We start from the raw sequence: 21,872 nt of genomic DNA, 5'->3' as shown, positions 1-21,872 counted from the left end.
TAGGACCAAATAATTCGATGGGGGTAGTTGCTGAACCATACCACATAGTTCCAGTAACAACAAAAGCTGCAAAAAAGACAGCAGCTATACTACTGGAAAGGACGGTTTCAATATTTCCCATACGTAATCCTTTGTATAAACGTTGGGGCGGACGGACACTAAGATGGAATAAGCCCGCTAATATGCCCAATGTCCCTGCTGCAATATGATGAGAGGCTATTCCTCCCGGAACAAAAGGATCAAAACCTTCCACGCCCCACGCTGGATTTACAGGTTGTACCTTTCCGGTTAGTCCATAAGGGTCGGACACCCATATTCCAGGACCATACAATCCTGTTACATGAAATGCGCCAAAGCCAAAGCAAGCCACTCCTGAGAGAAATAAATGAATTCCAAAAATCTTGGGCAAATCCAAAGAGGGTTTTCCTGTGCGCTCATCACAAAAAATTTCTAGATCCCAATATACCCAATGCCAGATAGCTGCCAAGAAGCACAAGCCAGAAAACACAATATGTGCTCCGGCCACACCTTCGTAACTCCAAATACCCGGATTTGTTATAGTCCGCCCCGTAATACTCCAACCGCCCCATGAATTGGTTATTCCTAAACGAGTCATGAAGGGTATAACGAACATACCTTGTCTCCACATTGGATCAAGAACGGGATCGGAGGGATCAAAAACAGCTAATTCATATAGAGCCATTGAACCGGCCCAACCAGCAACCAGAGCTGTATGCATTATATGAACAGAAAGCAAGCGACCGGGATCATTCAATACGACAGTATGAACACGATACCAAGGCAAACCCATGGAAATACCCCTTTATCAAATCAACGAAAAATAGACACTATGTAACTTTATTGCATTGGAATACCTCCCCTTTTCGGTGGATTCTTTCGGAGAAAGGATTAATGTTTGTTCTATTCCATTAGTAATAAGGGAAGAATTCGGCTCAGAAGAAAAAAGAGAAGCAGATCTATTCTATACTCGATAAGTATCAATACGCAATGGGGGTTGATCCTATTTTTTATGAATGAATGCATCCCTATTTGTTCATCATTCAAAGGACCTATTCGTAAGAATTCTCTTTCATCATTCCGCCTTTCTTTATTTTATGGCCTTAGTCTATCTATGTATAAAATATGATAAAGGCCCATATTATTAAGACCATTATTACATATTATTAAGATAAGACCATTATTACGTATTACATTACGTATTACGCTTCCACAATCAAAGTGAAATATAATATTACATATTATAATATTACATATTATTAAGATAAGACCATTATTACGTATTACATTACGTATTACGCTTCCACAATCAAAGTGAAATATAATATTACATATTATAATATTACATATTATTAAGATAAGACCATTATTACGTATTACATTACGTATTACGCTTCCACAATCAAAGTGAAATATAATATTACATATTATTAAGATAAGACCATTATTACGTATTACATTACGTATTACGCTTCCACAATCAAAGCGAAATATAATTTTACATTCTTTTTACTTTATGCCTGTTGGTATTCCAAAAGTTCCTTTTCAAGTTCCGGGAGATAACGATGCAAGCTGGGTTGACATATAGTGCGACTTGTCAAATATATTGGGTCATATGGGATTCCCCCGTTCTCTCGCCCGATCGAGATATCCCCTGTTTCGCCCCAAAAAGATTGATTGAATTATCAAAAATTTGTAGCGGGAAGTGTAATGAAGTGCAATTAGAGATCCATTTCATGGGGGTGTATCCAGATTAATATTTTCAATTAGAATGATTTATGGTTGGCTTGGTTGGACTGATAAAATGAAGTATCCAGGCTCCGTTTAGAAAAAACCCAATTGGTAATATATTTATGATTACCACCTATATCATAATCATAATTTTTCTTTTTTTTTTTAATTATAAATAAGAGCGATTTCAAACTGTTAATCAATCGAATAATATGGGAAATACGTTGAATATTTGGCGAAAAACATGAAAGAAAAAGGAATTAAATTAAAATAAAAAAAGGAAATGAAATCATAGCAAAAAGACGTGGTATTGGGTCATTTGTCCTATATGTGCAAATAAAAATCGGGCAGATCTTTACTCGGAGTAGAGCATAAACCTAAAAAAATTGAATAAAAAATTGACGAACCCCATTCAGGAACAAGAAAATGACATCGTGATTTGGATTGAATCGCAATGAAAAAAAAATGGATCAATGAAAAGTTTGTGCAATAAGTTTAGCGAATTTTTTCTATATTATAGGAAAACGGGCCAAAACTCATCTTTCTTTAATTTAATTTTAAATTTCATTTTATTTAAAAAATGTAAGAAAAAGCCCCTTCATTAGAAATTAGAAGTTAGAAAGGTCCGACTAGAAAAAACAAAGGATGGCTGGAATCTACACATTGATTTTTTTTCGCAATTTTTGTTGAACCGTATGCATCAAAAGGTGCCTGTACGGCTACTAAGGGATACAATTTTATCCTAATCAACCGAATTTATCGAGAAAGATTGCTTTTTTTGGGCAAAGAGCTTGATATCCAGACCTCGAATCAACTTGCGGGTATTATGATCTATCTCAGTATAGAGAGTAATAGCCGAGACCTGTTTTTTTTTATAAACTCTCCTGGCGGAGGGATAGTATCTGGATTATCTCTTTTTGATACTATGCAAGCAGTGGAACCAGATGTGCATACACTAGCCATGGGATTGACCGCTTCAATCGCAGCTTTTCTCTTGGTCGGAGGAGAAATTACCAAACGCAGAGCATTCCCTCACGCTCGGCGCCAATGAGTTTTTTTTTTTTATTATTGATGGAAAGAAAAAAGAAGACTATGCCTTCGCCATATGAAATATGAATTAGTAAGTAATAATAGCATGGCACTTTGAATTCGATATGAAATTTTTTTTTTATTTCTTTTTTTTTTTTTCAAAAAAAAATATTAGATTATGTATCGAAAGAGTAGTATGAGAGAAGGGGCATTTCCAATTTGATCTTAGCTATCGTGGGCCCATCTCAGGCGTCACAAACTTTTTTTCTTTTCCTACCAGAGGCTATTAACAATATTTATGTTATGAAAGAGTACGAAAAAAAAAAAGACTATTTTTTTTCTTTCTTTTTTTTTTTTCAAAAAAAAAAAGAAACTTTGGGATTGCTGAATCACAGACGAAATAAATATATAAAGCAACGGAGCCATCATAGTATTTTTAAACTTTTCCGAAAAAAAAAGAAAAAGAAGGATGGTAATTGGATTATTTATTAATCTGGGTCTAATAGACTCTATATTTTCTCTTTTTTTCGATGAAAGAAAAAAGAGAATTCCATTGTAAAGCCGTATGCAATTGTAAAGCCGTATGCAATGCGCAAAAAATGCCTGTACGGTTGTTCAATTCTATAGCTATTCTTCTCGCCTCATTATGTGAGTTAGAAGTATGTTATATCATCAGGGTAATGATCCATCAACCTATTAGTATGCTTAAGGATGATGGCTTCAAAGACTGGGTCATGGAAACAGACGAAGTAATGAAAATGCAAGAAGACATCATAGAGGCTTATGTACAAAGAACGGGCCAGCCCCGATGGGTTATAAACAAAGACATGGAAAGAGATAATTTTATGTCAGCAAAAGAAGCCAAAGATCATGGAATTGTGGATCATATAGTGCGTACAGAATCGAGACCTATAGTGAATGAAAAACCTATAGTGAATGAAAAACCTATAGTGAATGAAAAACCTATAGTGAATGAAAAACCTATAGTGAATAACAAACCTATAGTGAATGAAAAACCTATAGTGAATGAAAAACCTATAGTGAATGAAAAACCTATAGTGAATGAAAAACCTATAGTGAATAACAAACCTATAGTGAATAACAAACCTATAGTGAATAACAAACCTATAGTGAATAAAAAATGGAGACTAGTTAACGACAATGGCAATGGAAGACCACCATTTGACGACAATGGCAATGGAAGACCACCATTTGACGACAATGGCAATGGAAGACCACCATTTGACGACAATGGCAATGGAAGACCACCATTTGACGACAATGGCAATGGAAGACCACCATTTGACGACAATGGCAATGGAAGACCACCATTTGACGACAATGGCAATGGAAGACCACCATTTGACGACAATGGCAATGGAAGACCACCATTTGACGACAATGGCAATGGAAGACCACCATTTGACGACAATGGAACACCATTTAATTTTGATTTAGATTGATTTAATCCCTCTTATTCCTTTCCTTCTTTTTCTCTTGTTAGGATCGATCTAAACCAGTCTATTATGTATATGATTGTATATGATTCAGCATGCCAACTATTAAACAACTTATTAGAAATGCAAGACAGCCAATTAGAAATGTCACGAAAGCCCCTGCTCTTCGGGGATGTCCTCAGCGCCGAGGAAGATGTACTAGGGTGTATGTGCGACTTGTTCAGATCATGGGCTGAGAAAAAGGAAACAATTTTTCAGTATCAACGATCAGTACCAGTGAATAGAATGGGGTTCTTCCGTTCACTATCTAAAAAAGATAGATCTACCATATCCTTCTATTGTGTATGAAATTTATGGTTTCCATTGGCGCAAATCCAATCTTGGAATTTTTTAAAAATTCCCCATTGGTAGCAAATGCTTATCCATTAAGCGGGGAAAATCCTATTTAAAAAGCAAAAAGATTATGCTTCGACTCTTGCAAAGAACGGACTAACAGGGTCAGCTACCCAATTAATCCTCCTAATTACATACCGTTACTGTATAAGATAGATCTCGTTGTGAAAGATCTATTACTGAAAAATTTATGAGTAGAGCCGAAGAGTGTGAACTGTACAAGTTACCAATTAAATGTTAAATGAAGGAATGAGCTCCGGTGTATAGAGGGGACCTCACCGTTTAAGAAGTAACCATAGAAACGATGGAACCCACTATTTATTTATCCATTTCTATTTACTCCTTTATTTTAGTTAATATGCTTTTTTTGATACCTAGTATCAATACAATTTCTTATTTCAAGGCGAAATGAAATGCCTAGAAAAAAGGAAAAATCGTGGGCGGGACGGTTATAGTAGCAAAAGCCATTGGAATTTTTATTTTATACATTGGAAGAATCCGTTTTGTTATTAATAGACTAGAAAAGAATAACTGAAAGAAAGAATTAGTTATTCATCAAAATTTCTTTTATTCAATGACCAGAATGAAAGAGGGATATATAGCTCGGAGACAAAGAGTAAGAGCTTTGGTTTCGGCTGATCGGGATAGAGATAGGAAAAAAAGATATTTTCGTCGTTTGTGGATCACTCGAATAAATGCAGGAATTCGAGGAATGGGGGTATCCTATAATTATAGTAGATTAATAAAAAATCGGTACAAGAAACAGTTGCTTCTTAATCGTAAAATACTTGCACAAATAGCTATCTCAAATAGGAATTGTCTTTATATGATTTCCAACGAGATTATAAAATAAGGAGATCGGAAGGAATCCACCGAAATGCTTTAAATGAAATGGGGTTCCCTCGAGAATGAACTCGAGGGAGGTAGAGTAGAAATTAATATGATAAAAAAATTCTGATAAGGTCATCAAAACAAGAAAACAAGATGAGCGAAGACGCTCAATAAAAAAAAAAAAAATTTATTTTTCTTCCCCAACCCGATTCGATTCTTTTATTTATTTCTTTTTTCTTACGACACGACAATTTTGATTATCAGATTTTTTGAATAAAGCATCAGTCTACGTTTGATAATTTTGAGTCAATTGAAGGGTAAGCCTATTTATTTCTGGTTCTAAGAGCAGTAGTTCTAGCGGTCGACTCTCTTCTTTCAAATCGTTTCTCATTTCTGGTTCTAGTTCTAGCGGTCGACTCCCTTCTTTCAAATCGTTTCTCATTATTAATAAAGGGTAACGAAGATAAAATACGAGCTTGTTTTATAGCAATAGTAATTAATCGTTGTTGTTTTAAAGTCAATCTATTTACTCGCCTAGATAAGATTTTTCCTTGTTCACTAATAAATCGACTAATTAAACTCATGTTTCTATAATCAATTCGATCCCCCGATTGGATCGGGGGCAAACGCCTACGAAAAGATCGCTTGTATTTATCCATCATTTCTTTATTCCTTATTTCTAAAAATAATCCTATCCTATCCTTTTCTAAAATCCTATTTTGATCGGATCAAATTCAAATTATAGAATTAATAGAATAAATACGATTTGCTTTGTTTTTTTTATTATTGTATTATTTATTTATTATTTATTTCTTATTTATTTGTTTATTTTATTAGTTTATTTTAATTATTTATTTATTATTTATTTGTTTATTTTATTAGTTTATTTTATTATTATATTATTTATAGATATTTATTTAAATATAATTTCATATTTTAATTATTTAATATATAAATATAATTTCATATTTTAATATATTTAATATATAAATATAATTTCATATTTTAATATATTTAATATATAAATATAATTTCATATTTTAATATATTTAATATATAAATATAATTTCATATTTTAATATATTTAATATATAAAATATAAATATAATTTAATATTTTAATATATTTAATATATAAATATAATTTAAATAAATATCTATAACTGTGATAATACATAAATAATAAATAAATATAATTTATAAATATATATAAATATAATTTCATATTTTAATATATTTAATATATAAAATATAAATATAATTTAATATTTTAATATATTTAATATATAAATATAATTTAAATAAATATCTATAACTGTGATAATACATAAATAATAAATAAATATAATTTATAAATATATATAGAACCGACACGAAAATAATAAATAATTAATAAAATAAGAAATAAATAATGAAATATAGTAATAAATACAAAATATAGTAATAACTAAAAAATATAGTAATGAATAAATCATACAATATAATAAATAATACAATATTAACAATATTAAAATTAACAACAATATTAAAATTAACAATATTAAAATAATCATTATGCACGAATAGAAAATAAAAAAAAAAATAGTTAGTGATATTAAAAATCTAATTCCTAATCAATGAAAATCCAACTCCTAATCATTCGAAGACTGTAAACTAAAAATCATTCGAAGACGGTAAACTAAAAAAATAAATAATTGACTCGAGAATAAAGAAAAAAATTATTAAAAAAATAAGAACTAAATAAAAAATAGAATAAAAAAAAATAAAAGAATATTGATACAATCATATACCAGGTTAAAAAGGTTAAAAATTTATTAACGTGCATATCGAATAATTTAAAACTAAAAACTTCACTTTAAAAAGAAAGCGTGGAATAGACAAGGAAATACAAATATAGACTAATATATAAATAAAATATTTGTTATATATTAGTTATATATTATATCTAACTAATTATATACTTAATATTACTTAATATATTATATAATATATATTATTATACCTGAATACCTAATGTCCTATTTTCTCATACTAAATACCTAATGTTACCTAAATACCTAATGTCCTATTTTCTCATATTCTCGGGAAGGGTTGACATACGAGTACTTGATTCGATTTATTTCTTTATCTCCCCGTGAATTGTATGTTTGTAACAATAGGAACAGAATTTCTTCAATTCCAATCGACTAGGCGTATTGTGTCGATTTTTTTGAGTAATATACCTGGAAATGCCCGTTGATTCCTTATTAACGACGTTTCGAACACAACTGGTACATTCCAAAATAATCGTTACTCGGACATCTTTACTCTTGGCCATGAACCCCCTTTGAGTTTTTAATTCACCCAACTCTTCTATTTTCCGATCAAAAGTGAAGAAGAAAGGAATGAAAATAAATAAATAAAAGTTGCTAACTCAAAACCAAATCCTGAAAGATTTCGTTGCAATCAATTGCAATCAATATAGTAAATCAATATGTATTATACTAATAGTAAATAAGTAATACAATGATTTCTAACTCGATTTAGAATCACAGTACGGTATTTTCTTTAAGTATCTTGTAGGATACTGTTGTTCCAGCCACATTTCTCTTTTCGCTCTACTAGTAATTTAATTGGAGCTTGAACCCAAGTTTTGTTGAGGTTCAATCCACTTTTTTCGTTCTACCTTCCTTATTTATTTTATATAATTCTTATATAATTAGAATTCTAAAAAAACTAAATAGAATTATTTCTTATATAATTAGAATTCATTTCTTATATAATTATAATTCTAAAAACAACTAAAGTCAAGGGGGGGCGAGAGATTAGTCACAGATATTTGATTGTATATCGATCTAATCTTTTTCACCCCGTCCCGCGACAATAACTAGAATTAAAAAAAAGGGAATGTTAACGCATCCGGGAAGAAACGATTGATCTCTATCAATAAACCCGCTAAAGAACCGAACCAGAGAGTACTTAGTACCGGTGCTACGGAAAGATATGTTTTTAGATCTCGCATTTAAAATCCTCCTTCTTTATCGTATTACATACATTATGGTAATACATATATAATCACATGTATGTGTGGTTAAAGACCACTTGTATTTGTATATTTGTACCCGGAATTCCTAATTCAAAATTAAAATTTAAATGTACAATGATTCGATAGATAAGATTTTCCTTTTCTTAAAACAGCAAAATAGGTCCCTTTCTGCCTGAGAATTCCCGCCAAAAAGATTCATTTATTATTCATTATATGGTTGTTATATGATATGAGACCAAAAAGAGGAAATGGAAAGATAATTTTTGTATATCAATAGATGAAATAAGGGTGTGGAAAACAAGACAGGGATTCTCTACAATAACATCGTAGGCCAATTGAAAGGGATGTAGCGCAGCTTGGTAGCGCGTTTGTTTTGGGTACAAAATGTCACGGGTTCAAATCCTGTCATCCCTACCTATTACTTCTCCTTTGAGCAGTAAGGAGGGAGCCATTTTAGTTTTAGATTGATTAAAATTAAGCATACATAATCTATCATTTTCTCATATTATATATGATATATGATAGTATAGGTGTGCACGATGTATTGGGGTTATAAAATAAAAGAATCCTCTTTTTTACAGTCTTATTTATTATGATAAGAAAGCGCTCTTAGTTCAGTTCGGTAGAACGTGGGTCTCCAAAACCCAATGTCGTAGGTTCAAATCCTACAGAGCGTGATTCCGCTCTTGTTAAGTCGAAAATTACACCGAACTGAAAAAAAAAAAAAAAAAAAAAAAATTGAACAGCAATTCGAATTTGACCTCCTTGAATTAAATTAATTAAATTAAAATTAAAGGGGTCAGTCAAAAAAAGAGATGTTAATTAATCAAAGGTCCAACTGATCACCACGTATGTATTGTAAATATGCGGTTACGAATAATCCAGCCAAAGTAATAGGAATTAGACCTAAGACGATTCCAAATAGAAAAACTTCAATCATTTCAATTTATTTGAAAGGAGAAAAAGAAAGGTAATATCTATCCCTAAATATTAATCTCTATTGCCCATGAATATCAATAACTAATAATTGATAATTAACACGGTAAGGAACTATAGAATATATGGAATAGGACAGAAAACTTTGTTTTTATTAATTGTTCGTTCATTCAATTAATTTTCAAATAAGTCGTATCTTACTCAGACCAATAAATAGAGCTGAGGTTATAGTTAAAGCCGCTAGTAAAAAACCGAAATAACTAGTTAGAGTAGGCATGAAGGAGCTAAATGAAATATGTTCTTTTTATACATATGTTTATAAAGCACTTACCTAAGTTTCAATTTTTAAAAGAGACGGGGATAAGCAAAAATACCAATTGAAAGAATAAGTTCAATTGAAATTTTTTGATTCATCAATCATTCTAAACGGTATTCACAAAAATAGAGCGGCAGGACAAGAGTAGAAAAGAAAAAGAAATAGATTCATCATCTTTGTAGTTAGGTCAAGAAAAAACCTTTGGATCTAATACAAGAATACAAGAAAGGCCGCCTCACAAATATTGATTAGTAGAATTTTTTTTTTATTCCTTGCTCTTTTTTTTATCTATATCTAATACTATCGACTACTCTTACTTGTTACTAGACGACTAAGCAATTCCTTAAAATAAAAAAAGGAGGGCTTACAACAAAAAACAAAACCTCTTATGCAATTACGAAAAAAAGTCAATTTTTAGATTTCGCATCTAATTGACTTGCGGAAATATGATAATTTCCTTCATGAATTATTATAAACTTGTTGGATTCACGGGTTACCTGATCTTCCGTTTCTAGCCCCAAACCAATAATAGAATCCCCTATATTATATTCCAGGAATTTGAGGAATTTTCTATCGCATGATACGTGGTTATACATCGACAAGCAAGAAGAAGAAAGAAATTATCTAGCACTTCATGTCGATATACTGTTTGAAATTGCGTTGCTGTGTCAGAAGAAGGATAGCTATACTGATTCGGTATACTCTAAAAATACCTTTGGTACAATATTGACGATCTCACAAAGATTGAATTTCAGTGAATTTCCGTTTACTGATCTCATCTTTTACGGAATCGATCCCCTACAAGAATATGCGGAGCTCAGCATGTCTGGAAGCACAGGAGAACGTTCTTTTGCTGATATTATTACCAGTATTCGATACTGGATCATTCATAGTATTACTATACCTTCCCTATTCATTGCGGGTTGGTTATTCGTCAGCACAGGTTTAGCTTATGATGTGTTTGGAAGCCCTCGTCCAAACGAGTATTTTACAGAGAGCCGACAAGGAATTCCATTAATAACCGGCCGTTTTGATTCTTTGGAACAACTCGATGAATTTAGTAGATCTTTTTAGGAGGACCCAATGACCATAGATCGAACCTATCCAATTTTTACAGTGCGATGGTTGGCTGTTCACGGACTAGCTGTACCTACCGTTTCTTTTTTGGGGTCAATATCAGCAATGCAGTTCATCCAACGATAAACCTAATCCGAATTAATTATAGAGCTATGACACAATCAAACCCGAACGAACAAAATGTTGAATTGAATCGTACCAGTCTCTACTGGGGGTTATTACTCATTTTTGTACTTGCTGTTTTATTTTCCAATTATTTCTTCAATTAAGAAAAAAAGAGTAGTAGAATACTAAATAATAGTAGGAATTCTCTTATCCCATTCGGAAGGATTGCATCTCATAATTATCTATGACTGTTTATGTCTTTAGCATGACCACTTGATGAAATGTGGAGGGAAGCGGGATAAATGGCCGATACTACTGGAAGGATTCCTCTTTGGATAATAGGTACGGTAACTGGTATTCCTGTGATCGGTTTAATAGGTATTTTCTTTTATGGTTCATATTCTGGATTGGGTTCGTCCCTGTAATATGTAATAATGGGATGAACTAAGTTATAGGCATGAAAGTGTAAGAACTCAACGGGGCCCGCCTCCTCTTTCTTTGTCTGATTCGCGAGGAGGGGTCCCGTTGAATTCTTAATGATCATAATATTTTGTTCGACAACAAATAGATCACTTTTTCCGATGATGTTTTTGAAAAATGAACTCGATTAATTGATTCATAGCATCAGTTCTTCGATAGTATCTATCGATACTTTCAAGGTTAGAAGAAAAAAAGGAATCACTCAATTTCCTTTTCCTGGATGACACAATCACAATATATATTTAATTTTAATATTTAATTTTTTTTAATATTTAATTTTAATATTTTAATATTTAATTTTAATATTTCTTTTTTTTTTCTGTCGACCAGATATCAAGCAAACCCTTTCTAGACTAGTCTAACCTTACTCTATTTATTTTAGTATTTCATCAAAGTTTGAAATTTTTTTATAAGTTCATCGCCTTGCTTCTATTTTATATTTATAAAAAAAAGGATTCCTTCTCTTTTTTTTGGTTGTCCATTACTTATTATATTATATTATACTTATTTATACTTATACTTATTTTATACTTATTTATACTTATTTTATACTTATTATATTATCCTTATTACTTATTCGATTACTTTATTACTTATTCTATTATCTATTATAATCTATTATCTATTATAAGTAAATCTAAAAAAATAAAGGGTTCTGAAAAATCTGGAAAAATATAAACTAAGAATAGAAATCTTTGACGAATGGGATCCGGAATTGTTATTATTTCGACACAAGAAAAGGAATTTTACACATCCTTTTCTTGTGCCGAAGGCTAGGAAGACGAAGAATACTCCCTGTAATTATTTGTTCCCCTCATTTATCCTTCCTTTCTATTCTCCGCTTACTTATCTTATGTTTAGTATCTAATCAAATTGAATTTAGAAAACAAAACCCATTCTGTGACATTTCAATCTGACAATAGGGATATAATTACACCCCTCCCATTTAGATTGAAAAAAGAAAAGAAGGGGTAAAGACAAATAGTCTTCTTCACAATATACAGATTTTGAATGCGGTAAAAGTAATTCCTAGAGAAAGAATATAAACAAGCAAAAGACTTTTCATACTTTTTTCATCATACCTAACCTAATTGCCAGGAAGAATTTGTTCTTTTTTACAAATTTGATGTTGATAAATCCACGGATCTAGAAATTCATTTCGGACACTTGAACCTTTTCAAATTGTTTCTTTTTAAGAACCAAAAAGATTTGTGCAAAAACAATAGATGCCAAGAAGAACAAAAGGCCTTGGACACGTAGTGGATCTTGAAGTACTATTTCTGCATCCCCCTGACCAAATCCACCCACATTAGGATTACTTGTTAATGGTTGATCAAGTTTGATAGATTCACCCTCTGAAACAAGAAGTTCTGGTCCTGGGGGGATAATATCAACCACTTGATGTCCATCCAATGCATCCGTTATGGTTATTTCGTACCCCCCTTTTTCTTTTCGTATGATTTTGCTTACTATACCTGTTGCCGTAGCATTATAAATTGTATTGTTACTTTTGTTCCCGTCGGGATAAATCTGACCCCTTCCCCTATTTCCGCCTACGTATATGGGATATTTTAAGAAATGAACATCCTTATTACTAGCAGGGTCTGGGGAAAGAATAGGAAAGGTGATTTCACTATATTTTTGACCAGGAACAGGACCTATCACAAGAATATTTTTCTGAGTGGGGCGGTAGTTCTGAAAAGACAGATTGCCTATCTTTTCTTTCATCTCGGGCGAAATACGATCAGGTGGGGCTAACTCAAACCCCTCCGGTAAAATAAGAACAGCACCCACATTCAAAGCCCCTTTCTTACCATTAGCAAGAACTTGTTTCAGTTGCATATCATAAGGAATTCTAACAACCGCTTCAAATACAGTATCAGGAAGTACCGCTTGTGGAACCTCAATATCCACGGGTTTATTAGCTAAATGGCAATTGGCACATACAATACGCCCAGTTGCTTCTCGTGGATTTTCATACCCCTGCTGCGCAAAAATGGGATATGCATTTGAAATGGATGCCCCGGTTATTATATAGATCATGAGCGATACGGAAATGGATCGAGTAATCTCCTCCTTTATCCAAGAAAAAGTATTTCTAGTTTGCATGGTACAATCATTGATCCCGAAAATTTCTACAATAAAATTAGGTAGGTCACTAGTATAGTTCCCTATCCACGATTCTGCTATTTACTTTTACTGAAAAAAAAAAAAATTTACTGAAATAGAGGAGGAATTGTATTCCCCTGATGGGTAGAAAGAGTAAAGTAAGTACGACTTTGCATTCTTTGCTTATATACAAAGTAAGAAAGATTCTAATTGAATCCGTGAATCATTTTTCAGTCAGTCAGTGAATGATAAATAACTACAAGTGACGGCGATACATGATTTAAATAACGAAAGATCGAATATTTAAAAATTGTATCTAGAATGACTGGAAGGGTACAAGCAAGAACAATTATAATTTGATCATTATGAGCAAATCCAAAATCTTTGTAGATATAGCCAATCATTAGTTCCCAACCGTGGTGCGAATGGAATCCGACACAGAACTCAGTTAATAAAAGAATAGAAAAAGCTTTTATTGTGTCGCTTAAATTATATAGGAATTCTTGAACCCAAGAGTTAAGAATAACAAGTTCTTCATTACCCAAAATAGAATAACCACTTAGAATAACGAAACAGATTAGATTTGTCGAGAAGTGCAAAATCGTATGGATACGATCCTCATTGTGCATCTTGATCAATTGGATCGTTTCTTTGTGGATTCCTATACGAAGTTTTTGTAGATGTGTTTCCGGGTATTCTTTTATCATTTCGTCCAACAGGAGGAGTTCCTCTACTTCTATGAATTGTTCTAGAATACTTTTTTCTTGAATATCATTCAAAAAAGTTTCGGATTGCCGGATTGCCTAGTATTCCACCAATTAGTAATCCAAGATTTCAGACTTTTATTAAATGAGAGAGAGATCCACCAGGGCAAAAATACTATAGATGCAAAATATAGAAGGGGAGTGAATGCTTTCTTTTTTGCCATTTTTTCATCTGTGAATTGTTAATGAACCCACCTCATTCGTTGACTTTATGTGATCTAATCTTTCTATCAAGCATGACTTTCATTATATTATAAATTATAAGATAAATTATAAGGTAGGGGCCCATGAATCTATTCTCTGTTTTTTTTTTTTTTGATTCAGTGCTTAGTCCTTGAATCTAAAAAGAGTACAGAAATAGAAAATAAGAATCCACTTTGAATTCGAATGTTCGAATGAAATATATATATATATTATTGTTTCCAGATATCTCAATTGATCAAATTCGAAGCAATTGCCCTCTTTCGATAACTGCCCGAAAGAACCGCTTCAAATAATAAAGATTATTCTATTCAGATTTTGAGACGAAGGAGCTCCCTGTCTATATCAAGATATCAATCAAATATGTCGAAAAATTTTCGCGGGTTATCTAGACTGTATATAGTCTAGAGTCCGGGAATAATTGAAAAAAAAAAAATTATGAAAAATATTATGATGATCAAAAATGAGTGACAAAAAAAGACAGAAAAGTTATCATTACATTTATCATTATGTTATAAGAAAGAAATCTACTTGTTTAGTTCTTAAGGAGCACAAAAGAAAGGATAAAAGGGGAGGGGCTGATTGACAAAAGGAAAGTAGAGAAAATTTACAAGATATAATCTATCTGTATCTAACGTATCAACTCCAAATATTGAAAATAAAAAGTTAAATATTTCGAAATACTTTGATATATGAGATGAATCCATTATTTCGATTTCTTGCTTGTTTTGTTACTGAATTAAGTTGAGTGGTTTTACATTTACAGACGCATAAAAAACAATTTTTGTGGACAAAAAAAAAAAAACAGTTTTGTTTTATGTTATGACTCTTCCGTATACGTCTTCTTTGGTTCGAGTGGGCATTCTTAAGAAACTTCAGTTTAGTTCTGCTATAGAAAAAAGAGGCTTCTTGTCTTGAGTTTTTTCCTCCTGCCGAGAAAGCATTTATTCTGCAATTCATTTCAAAAGACTTCAATCGGTACACGCAAAAAATAGGCCAATTCAGCAGCTTTTTGCTCAATTTCTCGTGGAGTCAAATTCTCATCAGTACGAGTCAAGGGAACGGCCCCCTGGCCTCTGATTTCCATATAAAGGACACGCCGAGCATAAATACCCTCTTTAACTTCTATTCTGATGGACTGAATATCTTTCATAAGGAATCGTAGAAAGATGCGACGATTTTTTCCAGGAAAACCCCAACGAAAAATACATACTATTCCCTCTTTTCTATCGAATCGATCATAACCACTACCTACATTCCAAAAAATCGTGCACCACAAATAGGAACTAATAAAGAGACCCGCGATCCCATAGAAAGACATCACGATTCCTTGTGGAAAAAAAACTATTTGCTGAGACGGAAATAAAGATATCAAATTCCTACCAAGATAACTAGAAGTTCCAACTAATAAAAACCCTAATGAACCAAAAAAAAGAATAAAGGCCCAGCAGAAATTGCTTGTTTTTCGAGACCCCACTATAAATTCTATCCATATAGATTCTGATCGCCAACTCATACATACTAGATCCAGTTGCATTTTATTGGAATTGAGAAAATAAGCAAAAAAATTTGACTTTACTTTTTTTGTTTCCGAAGTAACTCTCATCAACTAGTGCTATTTTGATATGAACTTTTAGAAGTAATTCATCAAATTGCTTAGATCTAAAATCATCCCCTTTATATGATCCCCTATACAGATCTACTAGATATATAGACTTTAATTTCATACATTCGTCCGGTACCGATCCACTTGCTATAATTCATTTACCCCTATATCATGTTTACGTATGCATAAGAGGAGCTTTTTCATTTATGTTCGGGGAAGCCGGATGGATGTTATACAATATTCTACTAAATAGATATCCGTGGCATCTAAGTCGTGAAAAAAAAAATAGATAAGATTTGGTCTTGGCCTTGGCCCCATCGAATCTAAAAAATCTTAGTTTTTTGAACATACAAAGATAAAGAAGCCATTGCAATTGCCGGAAATACTAGGCCTACTAAAGGCACAAAAATAGAGGGAATTGTCATAAAATGGGTACCTCAATTTAATATTCGTACCTGTTATTGTTATATTGTTAGTTATAAAGTTAGTTATAAATATATCTTATAATAATTATATTATAATTCGTATATTATACTAAGTATATCTAAATATTATACTAAGTATATCGAAATACTAAGTATATCTAAATATTATACTAAGTATATCTAAATACTAAGTATATCTAAATATTATACTAAGTATATCTAAATACTAAGTATATCTAAATACTAAGTATATCTAAGCGAGTATATATATCTAATATATATATCTTATCTAATAAGTGCAAGGAATGTAGAATTAAATAAAGGGACTTGCCCATCTTTCTAAATGAAATAAAATAGGTGTATGATAAGATAATCCACTTTCTTTATTATCTTACTTTATTCCTACTTTTCTTATTATTATTATTCTATTGTTCTTGTCTTCTAATTTTAATTTCTAATTTGAATTTAATAAAGAAAGAGTTTATTACAAATTGAGAAAGAGTTTATTACAAATTGTCGAAAGATTCGATTCGTTAGAATCCGATCCAAGAACAGGGATTTTTAGTAAAAATAGAATTCTCGGGAGATATAGAAAGATGCAAAACTCTATATTTATATTTTTTCTATATTTGAATTATATAAACATACGCAATAGAGCAAGATAAAATTCGTTTTTCGACAATTCCATTTTATGTCACAAAGTCAAAGCCCATTATGCGGGCTTTGACTTTGATTCTGATAAACTAACTAACTGCCTTTTCACTACAAAGAAAATAATTTAACTTAAGACTCTACTTGATTGAATTTTGATTCAAAGGAAAAAAACCGTGGAACTGAAATAACTCACTCAGAACACCCTTTAAAGGATTACGTGGTACGATTGGATCGAATAAACCCTTATGGAATAAATATTCAGCCTCCTGTGAACCTTCAGGTACTGTTATATTCAATGTTTGCTCAATTACTCTTTTACCCGCAAATGCAATATAGGCATTGGGTTCAGCAATAATGATATCCCCCAACATACCAAAACTCGCGGTCACTCCACCAGTAGTAGGAGATGTAAGAATTGATACATAAAATAACTTTTTATTTGATTGATAATCATATAAAGCAGAAGATATTTTAGCCATTTGCATCAAGCTCAAACTTCCTTCTTGCATGCGTGCTCCTCCGGAAGCACACACTAGAATAAGAGGCAAAAAATTATTGGTAGCATATTCGATCAAACGGGTGATTTTCTCGCCTACTGCGGATCCCATACTACCCCCCATAAACTGAAAATCCATAACCCCGATTGCTATAGGAATACCGTTTAGTTGACCCGTACCTGTTTGAATAGCCTCAGTTAATCCTGTCTCTCTTTGATAAGAATCAAGACGATCTTTATAGGGCTCTTCGTCATACTCAAACGGATCAGAATCAATACCATCTTCGTCATACTCAAACGGATAAGAATCAATACCATCTTCGTCATACTGAAATGGATCAGAATCAATACCATCTTTATCTTTGTCAAACTGAAATGGATCATAATCAATACCATCTTTATCTTTATCTTTGTCAAACTGAACTTTATCTTTGTCAAACTGAACTTTATCTTTGTCAAACTGAACTTTATCTTTGTCATACTGAACTTTATCTTCGTCATACTGAAATGGATCAGAATCAAGACCATCTTTATCTTTGTTAAACTGAAATGGATCATAATTAATACCATCTTTATCTTTGTTAAACTGAACTTTATCTTTGTCATACTGAACTTTATCTTTGTCAAACTGAACTTTATCTTTGTCATACTGAACTTTATCTTCGTCATACTGAACTTTATCTTCGTCATACTGAAATGGATCAGAATCAATACCATCCATATAAGGCTCTTCTTGGTCAGACTGAAATGGATCATAATCAATACCATCTTCGTCAGAACCATCTTCGTCAGCTTCGTCAGAACCATCTTCGTCAGCTTCGTCAGAACCATCTTCGTCAGCTTCGTCAGAACCATCTTCGTCAGCTTCGTCAGAACCATCTTCGTCAGCTTCGTCAGAACCATCTTCGTCAGCTTCGTCAGAACCATCTTCGTCAGACTGAAATGGATCATAATCAATACCATCTTCGTCAGACTGAAATGGATCATAATCAATACCATCTTCGTCATACTGAAATTCAATGGGATCCAGAGAGATCATGTCTTCATCCATAGGATCCCAAGTACCTGGATCAATCGAAAGTTCGATTCTATCTGAACTACTCATTTTCAAATGATATCCACAGTATTCACAAATATTCATTTTTGGCTTAAGAAATTTCTTATAATTTAATCCATAACAATCTTCATTTTCGCATAGAACCCACAAATGCTTGAAATCTTTAGGCCTTTCTAAATCATTACCATTTGCGCAACTTTCTTTTAGAGTTAAATCATTACCATTTGCGCAACTTTCTTTTAGAGTTAAATCATTACCATTTGCGCAACTTTCTTTTAGAGTTAAATCATTACCATTTGCGCAACTTTCTTTTAGAGTTAAATCATTACCATTTGCGCAACTTTCTTTTAGAGTTAAATCATTACCATTTGCGCAACTTTCTTTTAGAGTTAAATCATTACCATTTGCGCAACTTTCTTTTAGAGTTAAACCATTGTCTTCACTACTATTTCCACCTTCAACACAAATGTAACCACAAATGCAATTATAAATATAACTATCATTGTAATTGTCACTACCACTTAAAATGGAACTATCAATACAGGTTTGAGAACGAAGATAAGAGTTAATACAACTCTTAATGTGATTATTCCAACTATAGTTAGTATCATACAAGTTAAAATCATAGTGGGGATCGTCATTGTCAATCTCAAAAATTTGATTTTCACTATTAAAATATAGAGAATAATTATCCTGATTACTATCATTATCCTGATTACTATCCCTAATTAAAACCCTAATTCGGGTGTCATCAGAAATGAAATTCCGAATGTCTTTGACGCCAACTAAATGATCAACCTTACTGTAATAACTAGAGCTGTCACTACAACCATGAATGTTTTTATCCATATCATTTCTAACCGGGTCTTCGTTTACACTAGTATTTTCAATAGGACCAAGGCTATCCATTGATTTACTTAGCCCACATCTGTATTCTAATTCCCCCTTAGACAAGATAAAATTGAACCATAATTTTTCCATAGAGTTTTCTTGCCTCTATTTAGATGTAAAGTATAATAGATGAATAGTCATTTGATGAAAAAAAAAAAATCATTTATTTCCTATCGGAATACGCATAATGGATACAATCATTAAACTAATAATGAGTGAATATTGAAGTAAAGGATTCTCGTTTGTGAGAACCTGGAGTATCAGTTCATTATATATGATATATGATACTTTACTTTTTTCTTTTCAATTATAAATATAAATTTTCAATTAGAAATAGCGATTTCCCTATGTTGTGTAAAATTCGCACTGAAAAAATTGAAAAAAGAAATTTTTCTCCTATCAAGAACCTTTTTCGTAAAATATCGTCTACTAATACAATAAAATCTCGTCTACTAATACAATAAGTTTCTATTCCAACACGGAACGAATAGGATAGAAAAGAATACACCAATCTTTAGGATCGGCTCAATCCTTTTAGTAAAAGATTGGGCCGAGTTTAATTGCAATTCAACAAACCAACAGTAATTACTGGATTACAAAGTATCCATTGCTTCGAATTCAAATTTTATTTATCTAAAGTATCCATTGCTTCGAATTCAAATTTGATCTCCTTCCATACTTCACAAGCAGCAGCTAGTTCCATACTCCATTTGCCAGCCTCGCGGATAATTTCATTACCCTGGCGGGCAAGGTCACGTCCCTCATTACGAGCTTTTACACATGCTTCTAAAGCTACTCGATTAGCTACGGCACCCGGTGCATTTCCCCAAGGGTGTCCTAAAGTTCCTCCACCGAATTGTAGTACGGAATCATCTCCAAAGATCTCGGTCAAAGCAGGCATATGCCAAACGTGAATACCCCCCGAAGCTACGGGCAGAACACCTGGTATAGAAACCCAATCTTGAGTGAAATAAATACCACGGCTTCGATCTTTTTCAATAAAATCATCACGTAGTAAATCAACAAAGCCCAAAGTTATGTCCCTTTCTCCTTCAAGTTTACCTACTACTGTACCAGCGTGAATATGATCTCCACCAGACAGACGTAAAGCTTTAGCTAGTACACGAAAGTGCATACCATGATTCTTCTGTCTATCAATAACTGCGTGCATTGCGCGATGGATGTGAAGAAGTAGACCATTATCTCGGCAATAATGAGCCAAGCTAGTATTTGCAGTGAACCCACCTGTTAAGTAGTCATGCATTACGATGGGAGCTCCCAATTCTCTGGCAAATATGGCCCTTTTAATCATTTCTTCACATGTACCCGCAGTAGCATTCAAGTAATGCCCTTTGATTTCACCTGTTTCAGCCTGTGCTTTAAAAATTGCTTCGGCACAAAATAAGAAACGGTCTCTCCAACGCATAAATGGTTGGGAGTTCACATTCTCATCATCTTTGGTAAAATCAAGTCCACCACGTAGACATTCATAAACTGCTCTACCGTAGTTCTTAGCGGATAACCCCAATTTAGGTTTAATAGTACATCCTAATAGGGGGCGACCGTACTTGTTCAATTTATCTCTTTCAACCTGGATGCCATGAGGCGGGCCTTGGAAAGTTTTAGTATAAGAAGGAGGGATTCGCAGATCCTCTAGACGTAGAGCGCGCAGGGCTTTGAACCCAAATACATTACCCACAATGGAAGTAAACATGTTAGTAACAGAACCTTCTTCAAAAAGGTCTAAGGGGTAAGCTACATAACATATATATTGATTTTCTTCTCCAGCAACGGGCTCAATGTGGTAGCATCGCCCTTTGTAACGATCAAGGCTGGTAAGCCCATCGGTCCACACGGTTGTCCATGTACCAGTAGAAGATTCAGCAGCTACTGCTGCCCCTGCTTCCTCGGGCGGAACTCCGGGTTGAGGAGTTACTCGGAAGGCTGCCAAGATATCAGTATCTTTGACTTCATATTCAGGAGTATAATAAGTCAATTTATACTCTTTAACACCAGCTTTGAATCCAACACTTGCTTTAGTCTCTGTTTGTGGTGACATAAGCCCCTCCCTACAACTCATGAATTGAAAATTTTCGCAACAACAAGGTCTGCTCGGCATAAATTAGGAGTTAATGAAACCTTTTCGAAGAAATCTTTCAAAAAATTATCAACTAATCCGAAAGGTTCCTTATTAGACCATGGTATTTGATTCGCCAAATACATCATTATTCTATATTCTTTCATATTCTATATTCTTTCATATGTATGGCGC

This window comes from Durio zibethinus, unplaced genomic scaffold (genome assembly GCF_047325235.1).
Source record: "Durio zibethinus cultivar Kanyao isolate XHJ-2024 unplaced genomic scaffold, ASM4732523v1 HiC_scaffold_290, whole genome shotgun sequence".
NCBI lineage: Eukaryota > Viridiplantae > Streptophyta > Magnoliopsida > Malvales > Malvaceae > Durio > Durio zibethinus.
This window is presented reverse-complemented; position numbering follows the sequence as displayed.